This window comes from Solanum tuberosum, unplaced genomic scaffold, assembly GCF_000226075.1.
Source record: "Solanum tuberosum cultivar DM 1-3 516 R44 unplaced genomic scaffold, SolTub_3.0 scf00146, whole genome shotgun sequence".
NCBI lineage: Eukaryota > Viridiplantae > Streptophyta > Magnoliopsida > Solanales > Solanaceae > Solanum > Solanum tuberosum.
In genome coordinates, this window is record NW_006239076.1 from 1,342,335 (window position 1) to 1,352,999 (window position 10,665).

The 10,665-nt window shown below is 37.3% G+C and overlaps 1 pseudogene; it reads left to right on the forward strand.

Annotated features, from left to right (window-relative positions):
- On the forward strand, positions 1-6,100 carry LOC102579770 (putative disease resistance RPP13-like protein 1; annotated as a pseudogene).
- Positions 6,101-10,665: the final 4,565 nt, after the last annotated feature.

The following is a 10,665-nucleotide window of genomic DNA, read 5'->3' on the forward strand; positions in this document are numbered from 1 at the left end:
TCACATATTACTCTTAGCATTCAACAGGTAAATCATTCTCGTTTTGCTTTGCAGGTTTCAGAAATGGATGTTGGTGGTGCATTTCTCTCTTTAGGCCTTCAAGTTTTGTTTGATAGGCTTGCTCCTCAGGGTGAACTGCTGAAGATGTTTCGGAAGCATAAGCATCATGTTCAGCTCTTAAACAAGCTGGAGGAAATTTTGCTTGCTCTTCAGATTGTGCTAAGTGATGCAGAAAATAAACAAGTATCAAATCGATGAGTTAATATCTTAAAAGGTCACTCAACTTTGAAAATTTATCTAGTAAAATCATTGAATTTTGTTTTGTATCAATAGAATCACTCAACTTAGACTTTTATATCAATAAAATCACTCTTATTGTTTTTTGACTTGTCTACCATAATATACCTCTAAATGTGAATTTCCTTCATCGTCCTTCTTCTTTTTTTCCCCTTATAATTCTCGTCAAAATTGATAAACTGACTCAATGTATTAACTCTTAACAAATATGAAAATCAAAATTGTTCAATTCATACTAATTAAGGACTATTCAAGCTAATAAATTGACAATCTATGACGAGATCCCATTACCAACTTCATCAACAAAGATCATCTCCAAAACAAGCCAAATAAAGCTCTTATATATTATTTTTAATTTTAATCCCAACACATTTTAGCTGAACTTCACAACATCTTCTATTTCTTTTTGGGGTCTCTTTATTTTTTTGAAAAACTCTTTATAACTAAATTAATCATAAGCAAATCAAAAAAAAAATTAATTCCATGAGCTGCCTGAGTGTGGTAAAGTTTCAACCAGCATACAATAATTAAGGTGATGATAGCTGATTACTTAATAGATAACTTACGTAAACGACATATTCACGGGATTAACTTAAGAAAATTTATAATATTGATCCAATTCTGGAGGAATTAATATTTATATTGCAAAAGTTGTCAAATCGGAAATTTCATTGTACGGGTTATCTGGCACTATATTTGAAAGAATGAATTTATTCACTCTTAATGTTTGGAATTAAAAGTGATTTTATTGATACAAAGATTTAAGTTGAGTGATTTTATTGATACAAGTGCCGAAGCTGAGTGATTTTTTTGATACAAAACAAAGTTTAATGACTTTGCTAGATAAATTCATGAAGTTGAGTGACCTTTTGAGATATGAACTCCAAATCAACACGTGAGAGAGTGGTTTAATAAGTTTCAGAGTGCTGTGGACGGCGTTGAAAACTTGATCGAACAAATCAATTATGAAGCTTTAAGGGTTAAGGTGGAAGGTCAGCATCAAGTAAGTGATGAATTTTTCATTAACATTAAGGACAAGTTGGAAGACACTATTGAAACATTCAAGGATTTGCAAGAGAAAATTGGTCTCCTTGGCTTAAAGAAGCGTTCGACTAAACAAGAAACTACAACACCTTCAACTTCTTTGGTTGATGATTCTGATATCTTTGGTAGGCAGAGAGAAACAGAGGATTTGATTGACTGTTTATTGTCTGAAGATGCAAAGGGGAATGAACTGACTGTAGTTCCTATTGTTGGAATGGGCGGCGTGGGTAAGACAACACTTGCTAAAGCTGTTTACAATCATGAAAGGGTGAAAGATCATTTTGGTTTGAAAGCTTGGTTTTGTGTATCTGAGCGATGTGATGCTTTTAGAATAACAAAAGGATTACTTCAAGAAATTGGTTTAATGGTAAATGACAGTCTTAATCAGCTACAGGTCAAATTGAAGGAAAGCCTTAAGGGAAATAAGTTTCTTGTTGTTCTGGATGATGTGTGGAATGACAACTACGACGAGTGGGATGACTTGAGAAATCTTTTTGTACAAGGAGATATAGGAAGTAAGATCGTTGTGACGACACGTAAAGAGAGTGTTGCCTTGATGATGGTAAATGAGTAAATTACCATGGACAATTTGTCTGTTGAAGTCTCTTGGTCTTTATTTAAAAGACATGCATTTGAAAACATGGAACCTATGGGACATCCGAAACTTGAAGAGATCGGAAAACAAATTGCAGCTAAGTGCAAAGGACTTCCCTTAGCTCTGAAGACGATTGCTGGCATGTTACGCTCCAAATCAGAGGTTGAAGGGTGGAAACTTATTTTGAGAAGTGAAATATGGGAGCTGCCACACAATGACATATTACCAGCGTTGGTGTTGAGCTACAATGATCTTCCGGCACATTTAAAGCGATGTTTTTCCTATTGTGCAATATTTCCTAGAGATTATCCATTTAGGAAAGAACAAGTTATTCATCTGTGGATTGCCAATGGTCTCGTACCACATGAAGATGAAATAATTCAAGATTCAGGCAACCAATATTTTCTCGAGTTGAGATCAAGATCATTGTTCGAAAGGGTCCCAATTCTTTCTGAAGGGAACATAGAGAGATTCTTAATGCATGATCTTGTCAACGATTTAGACCAAATTGCATCTTCAAAACCTTGTATCAAGTTGGAAGAGAGCCAAGGATCTCACATGTTGGAAAAAAGTCGGCACTTATCATATTCAATGAGATATGGTGACTCTGAGAAATTGACACCACTCTACAAAATGGAGCAGCTGAGGACATTGCTTCCGACATGTATTGATTTCGATAATTGTTACCCTCTAAGCAAGAGGGTGCAGCTTAACATACTTCCAAGTCTAAGATCCTTGAGGGTACTGTCATTGTCTCATTACCAGATTGTTGAGTTGCCAAATGACTTGTTTATCGAATTAAAGCTCCTCAGATTTTTGGACCTTTCTCAGACGGATATTAAAAAGTTGCCAGATTCCATTTGTTTGTTGTCTAACTTAGAGACAGTTCTCCTGTCACATTGTAGTAATCTTGAGGATTTACCACTGCAGATGGAAAAGCTAATCAACTTACGTCATCTTGACATAACCAACAGTTATGGTTGAAGATGCCTCTACATCTGAGCAAGTTGAAAAGCCTCCAAGTGCTTGTGGGAGTCAAATTTCTTCTAGGTGGTGGCGATGGTTCGAGAATGGAAGATTTGGGTGAAGTACATAACTTGTATGGATCTCTATCAATTCTAGAGTTGCAAAATGTGGTTGATAGAAGGGCAGCTCGGAAGGCAAAGATGAGGGGAAAGGAACATGTTGATAATTTATCTTTGGGGTGGAGTGGAAGAAGTAGTGCCGACAATTCACAAACTGAAAGAGACATACTTGATGAGCTACAACCAAACACAAACATAAAAGAAGTCAAAATCACCGGATATAGAGGGACAGAATTTCCAAATTGGCTAGCTGATCATTCTTTTTAAGCTAGTGAAATTGTCTATTGGCAATTGCAAGTACTGTGATTCCTTGCCAGCACTAGGACAACTTCCGTCTTTGAAACTCCTTTCAATTAGAGAGATGCATCGAATAACAGAGGTGACGGAAGAATTCTATGGTGGTTCATCCTCCAAAAAGCCTTTTAACTCTCTCGAAAAGCTTGAATTTGTAAAGATGCCAGAGTGGAGGCAATGGCACATACTAGGAAGTGGCGAGTTCCCTAGACTTGAGAAGCTTTCAATTGCAAATTGTCCGAAGTTAATGGGAAAGTTGCCTGAAAATCTTTCTTCTTTGACAGAATTGAACATTTCAAAGACACCTCTTTTCGACGAGGTTGAACTGTTTGCATCCCAACTTCAGGGAATGCAAGCTGCCAGAATTGTTAAATTATCTATTGTTCATTGTAACTCTCTTACCTCCTTACCTTTTAGCATTCTGCCGAGTACCTTGAAGACAATACGGATATCTCGTTGCCAGAAATTGAAATTGGAGCAGCCAGTTTGTGAGATGAGTTATTCTAACATGTTTCTCGAGAATTTGACACTGGAAGAATGTGACTGTATAGATGATATATCACCTGAGTTGCTCCCGAGAGCACACAAATTGAGGGTACAGCATTTCCCCAACCTTACTAGCTTTTGATTCCTACTGCAACTACTGAAAGTCTCCATATTTGGAATTGTGAGAATCTTGAAACCTGACATCATGGTTACCGGGTGGGATATATGCACCACTTCTCTCATTCTTGTAGACGTCTCTCCTTTTCTATTCATAGTCTCTATCCTGGACCATGTTCCTATCATTGTACCCATACTGATTGTAGTTGTTATCCATCTTGAAGTTCCAACTTTGATTCCCTTCACCTTGGTGCCAAGTGTCTTGAAAGACCCTTACGCGTTGGTCTAGAAACCTGTCATCTAATCATTCAAATAATTTGCATCTTTCTCAATTATACTCATCATATGCTGACACTTTGACTTGTCGGCCTACTGCATTAACTTTTTAAGCTCTAGTTCCCAAGACACGCTTTGACATAAGTGTTACCCATGAATACTCCCCTAGTGTCATCTACTGCTTAGTTTTTTGCATTTAAAGATCTGTAGAATACTTCAGCAGTGTTCATGGGGTATCTTGGGAGTCGGGACCTGCTTCAGTTTCTTATTAAACCTCAACTATGTCTCATACAATTCCTCAATATTCAATTGCCTGAAGTTGTAAATCTCATCTTTCAGCTACCCCATTCTGGAAGGTTGGTAAAACCTCTCTAAGAAAGCATTTTTCAATTCCCTTCATGTGGTGATTGAGTAATTTGGAAGCTCAGCCAACTAGAGTGTCGCTTCTCTTGTCAAAAATTATGGGAAGAATTGAAACCTAATAGCATTTTGGGTCGCCCCTGGCCTCATATGTGTCTTCCAAATGCCCACAAATTCATCAAGTGCATGTGTGCATCATCAATTAGTCTGCCTGCAAACACTCCCTTCATATTCAACAACTGTATCATAGTACTATTGATATCAAATTTTCTCGAACAGGCAGTACTGGAGGTAGTACTATAGCACCAGGTACTCCTACATCATCATCATCATCCAAATCGTAGTTGTTGTTGTGACATGTCAACATTTAGCTTGTCTGACTCATATATCACGTCTAGCTTGCTCATTTAAAGCATCTTAATGATCAGCCTCATCTCTTCTAGAATGTTCTACAACTGCAATTCGGTGTTGCTTACCTTCTAGCTGAGATGCCTCAGTTTGGCTTACCCTTTCTCATTCTTCAGCTAACATTCTAGCTCTGGTTTGAACTATTGTTTCATGAATACCATTTTTTACCATATTCTGCAGTGTTTTCTGAAGCTAAAGATCAATTGGATTAGGGAATCGCCTTGACTCCAAGTGCTAGACATGCACGAGTGTGTACCCTAAAAGACATAAATCGGGAAATAAAGACTTACAGTTAAATGACACAATTAATCTAATCAAAATGCCATATTCCCCAGCAATGATGTCAAAATTTGATACACCCAAATTGCACATCTGAAATTAAGTATAAATCACGTATTTGTGTATTTTCAACTATTTGAAGCTGAAGTGCCTGCCAGAACATATGCAGCAACTTCTTCCATCTCTTAAAACACTGAATCTGTGGAATTGTCCAGAAATAGTGTCATTTCCTGAAAGAGAATTGCCCTTCAATTTACAAGTACTTGAGATCTGTAATTGCACGAAACTGGTGAACGGTCGAAAGGTGTGGCATTTACCCTGTCCCAGAGAGTTAGTGATCGCACATGATGGCAGTGACGAAGAGATAGAACATTGGGAGTTCCCTTGCTCTATTCGAAGACTTACCATACGCAATCTGAAAACATTAAGCAGCCAAGTTCTCCAAAGCCTCACCTCTCTTGAATATCTATATATGGCTGATTTACCTCAAATTCAGTCAATGCTGGAACAAGGGTGGCTTCCATCATCTCTTTATGAGCTACATTTATCTCACCATTATGAGCTCCGATCACTTCCTGAATCAGCACTACCCTCCTCCCTCTCTGAGCTGATCATCGAGGATTGCCCGAATTTCCATTCCCTTCCAGTAAAAGGGATGCGCTCTTCCCTATCTAAGCTGACCATCAGAGATTGCCCTAATCTCAAATTCCTTCCAGTAAAAGGGATGCCCTCTTCCCTCTCTGAACTATATATTTCTGACTGCCCATTGCTCAAACCTCTACTAGAATTTGACAAGGGGAAATATTGGCCAGAAATTGCTCATATCTCGAACATAGAGATCGATTGGGAATCCCTTTAATGATTACAACAAATGTAAGTTAGCTTTCTATTTTTGCTTACTTCCCTTTGCTTTCCCTTTTTTAAGATCTTCTTGAGCAGTATGGACTATGGAGTGTCTATTGCCACTATGAAGCTGAGAAATCATCTTCAGTTTGTGATAAATTTAATTTTAGATAACCAAAAAAAATAAAGGTGATAAACTCTTTATATTTGTGTGGGGACACTGTAAAACAAAACTTAGTATAGATAGGAATTAAAATAATTTGCTCCACAAAACGAAAAGAAAAGTTCTTTCTGTTTTCAGTGAGTTTAGAGTTATGCACATATCCACTATTGAATTCATAGCTTTAATAGAATTCAAAGATGTACAATACACAAGTTTTGTTTCCTATCTATCAAAAATATAAATGTTTGCCTCCCAAAAGCATCAGCACTATTCAGGTTTATATTAATGATTATTCGATATCAACTTAGCAAATTCTTTACTTTGTCAGGATTTTGGTAACATTATATTTAAGATGTTACAGCTCTAGCTAAGTTTATAAAAGGATAGTTCTGCTGCAATTCTCTATTGAGTAGACTGTTGCTTAGATGTGGTCTGACAGCAAAGTGTAAGTGAATAAAGATAGTTTCGCAGTTTTGTCGCTGACTGTAAACGTTAAGTTTATGGTTTGAAATGTTTATACATAAATTTGTGTGATCATTAGAATGATGTATATCTTTGATATTAATGACGTTTAATATTCTTTTCAGAATATAAATTATGTCGTGCTCAACATCAAACGCGCAGCTTTATTTTTATGCTCCATAGAGAATCTAAATTTTAGAAAACATAATCACGGATAATGACAGAAGTATTAGGAAATAAGTAAACTTCCATTGTCAGAATTAGATGTTGTTAAAGCCTCTAAGTTTTGAAGAATAGCAAAGTGAATAGAACAAGTCGTGCATATGTGATACAAAGTGCTTTGTCACAAACGTATAGAAGAAGTTCATGGTTAAGGAAGTTTTCTTAATCAATTAAGGAAAACTACATAAAGTAGGAAAACTACTACGCGCAAGTTTTTCTGTGAAAGAAGTAGAGTACAAACAGGAGTCCTAACACAACATGGAGTTTGAATCAAGTTTGATTTAAAGAAGCTTTGTAGCGGCAAAGACAAATAGGAGTCCAAGTTGAGGTCAACAAGGCTTTGTAGCGGCAAAGACAAAGTTGAGACGAACAAAGACTTGCTGGAGTTCTGATCTATAAATAGGGGGTTATTTTCATCAGAAAAATTTGCGCACAAGTGGTATTAGAGCAGGTTATCTTAATCAAGAGTCTAATAACTCAACAGAAAGATCATTATGAGTTCTGCACCTCCTCTCGAACATGGTCAAGGGCAACACACACATCAACAGACCACCATTATTCAATGGTCAATACTACTCATGGTGGAAGACAAAGATGGAAGACTTCATTCAAGCTGAAGACTACGAACTATGGGTTAGAATCACTGATGGACCATTAACTCCTACTGTTACGGATAGTGAAGGAAACACTGTACCAAAACCTAAAGATAAATACGGAGAAGCTGACTACAAGATGCTGGGAAAGAATGCAAAAGCCAAATGCATTCTTGTATGTGGACTAGGACCTGATGAGTTTAATCACATCTCAAGTTGTACCTCCGCGAAACAAATATGGGACACTTTACAGAATGCTCACGGAGGTACAACTCAAGTTCGAAAATTCAGAATCGCCAGACTATGCTCTGAATATGAAGCCTTCAAGATGAAATCCGGAGAATCACTTCAAGATATGATCACCAAATTCACTACTGTGGTAAACGAGTTAATCTCCTTGGGGAAAGTATACATCACTGAGGAACAGGTAGACAAAGTGCTTAGAACCTTGCCTAGGTCATGGGAAATAAAAGTTACTGCAATCAGAGAAGCCAAGGACTTAACAAATATGACCTTGGATGAACTGGTAGGAAATCTCAAAACATATGAGATGAATGTTGACAAAAGAGATGAAGCAAACAAAGAGAAAAATCTTGGACTCAAAGAAACTGAGAGTGATGAATCAGATATAGATGATGAGGATTTAGCACTGATAAGCAGAAACTTCAAGAAACTCTTTAAAAGGGGAATGAATTCTGGAAAAGAGTCACCACCCACCAAGGAAAAGAATACAGAAAAACCACAAAGTGGAGGATGCTTTAAGTGTGGTAAAACTGATCATCATATTAAGGACTATCCTATGTGGGAAGCAGAATCGAGAAAGGAAAGAGCTGAAAAAGAGAAGAGAGAACTTTTAAGCAAAAGAAAAAACAAAGAGAAGGAACAAGCGATGTATGCAGCTTGGGGAACATGTTCAGACATGTATGAAGAAGATGCTGATGACATTGCTTTAATGGCCTTAGAAGAATCAGAATCCGAACCTGAATCAGATTCTGAAGGAATGGAGGTAAATTTATGTGATCTTAAAGATAAGCTAACTAAATTCTCTAAGAAAAAATTATCCTTCTTAACGCTCACATCTATAGATACAATTCAAGAACTAGTTAAAACCAAGAAACAATTGCTTGCCTCCATGACTAGTTTAAAATTTGAGTATATCGATCTCGAAAAACTCAACAGTGAACTACAGGAAAAAACCAAGCAATTGCTGTAGAAAATTCAGCAACTTGAAACCTGCAATCTAGCACTAAAATCTGAAAATATAAAACTGAAAATTCTTGGTAAAGAAAAATCGTGTGATCAACCCAAGCATGAACATGAAGTGAATAAACTCAAAAACGACTTAAGCTTGGGGGGGAAAAAATCTAGGAGAATGAATCTTGAATTGTCCAAAATAAAAACTGATCTGGAAAGGGCAAATAAATGGACAAGATCATCCATGATAATCACACATCTGGGTAGCAATACTAGAAATATTAAGGCTGGAATAGGTTTTGATAAATCTCAATATGAAACTCCTTTATTTTGTAGTCTCTGTGGTAAAACTGGTCACTCTAAACTAAATTGTCAAAGAACCAAAACTAACACACCTAAGGAACAGATACTTTCTAAACAAAACAGGACTTCCAAATTGGATAAACAGAGATCTTATTCATCCTTTTGATCAAAACAAAGGACCCAAGTTGATCTGGGTTCCTAAAACTAACCTTTAATTATTCTTTCAGGAAGAAGTGAGAGGAATCAAGCAACATTGGTACATGGACAACTCTTTCTCAAGACACATGACTGGTGTGACATCTTGCAAGTTGATAACTAGGAAGAAGCTTAAAAATTGGAAATTTTCATTTTTGAAAAGAATTTGGAAATCTGAAAATTTGGCTAAGTATGGGAAAAAGGTGAGTTTTTGGCCAACTTTGAGCAGTCATAACTTCTAGCTCAGGATGATTTAGGTGTAGTTCTAGTTATGGTTGCGAAGCTCATGGAATAATATTTCCAACGCCACCGAGTTTGCTCGATTCCGAGTTCGTATGAGTGAGTTATGCCCTTTGGAAGTTGGGCAGTTGGCAGGAAATCCGTCCGGAAATTTTAAGGGCATTTTGGTCTTTTCCCTAACCAATTCTTTTGGTTATATTGTTGTGTTAGACTGATTCTTTGATCAGTTTGTCTCATTTTAAAAGAGTGAAAGTAAGGGTTTGAGAGTGAAGAGGAGAAGAAGAGGAGAAAGAGAAGATCAAGCAAGGATTTTCGTCAAGGATCGTCGTGGATATCGTCGGGGGTGATCCCTAATAGGTATGTGAGTTCATAGTGTTGGGTTGGTTCTTTTCCCCACACGCCAAACTCGTTTTATTATTGAGAAAAGTTTGTGGTTGTTCTTGTTGAAGGTTGTTGGTTGTGTTGTAGATATTGTTGATTGTGTTGTTGAAGTTCTTGTTGATTTGGGACATGATTTGGTTGTGTTTTTGAGTTGAATCTCTTGTATGTTGAGGGATTTTATGATCCTTAGTGGTTGGGGTTGGAACCTTTGAAGTTATGGTGGTTTAGAGTTGGAAAAAAGGGGAGAAAAAGTCGAGTTTTCTGAGCAAGGGGTTGGCGCGTCGCGCCTGCCAGCGCGCCCCAAAAGGGATTCTAAACTTTCCCCCTTGGGGCGGCGCGCCTAGCAGAGCGCCAGCAGGTCCCCTGTGAACTTTGAGGGCTGGCGCTCCGCGCCTTGCAGAGCGCCAAGGACGCCAAGTTTCTCCTTTCTTTTCATACCTTCTCATGCATGTTCCTTGGTATTGTACCTATGTTTTATAGTTGTTTCCAACACTCTAAGGTACGTTTAAACCTCCCGAACTCATCTATAAACATGTGATCATATACCTTGATTCCATAATTCAATTCAAGGCGAGTTTGAATCCAAGTCAAGTGAAGTTAGAGTCAAGTCAAGCAAAGTTAAGAAGTAAGTCCAAGCAAGTCTTTAAAGCTTTTCATGAGTCGTTGTTGAACGTTTTAACTTCATTTCAAGTTTTAAGTCAAGCAAAGAGTATAGAGTTTCAAGTTAAGTCAAGAACATCAAGTTGAGTTCATTTCTCAAAGTTATTAGGGAACTATGTATTCCCAAAGAAATTTCTAAATGTTTTTACATTTAAGTAAGAAAGGAAC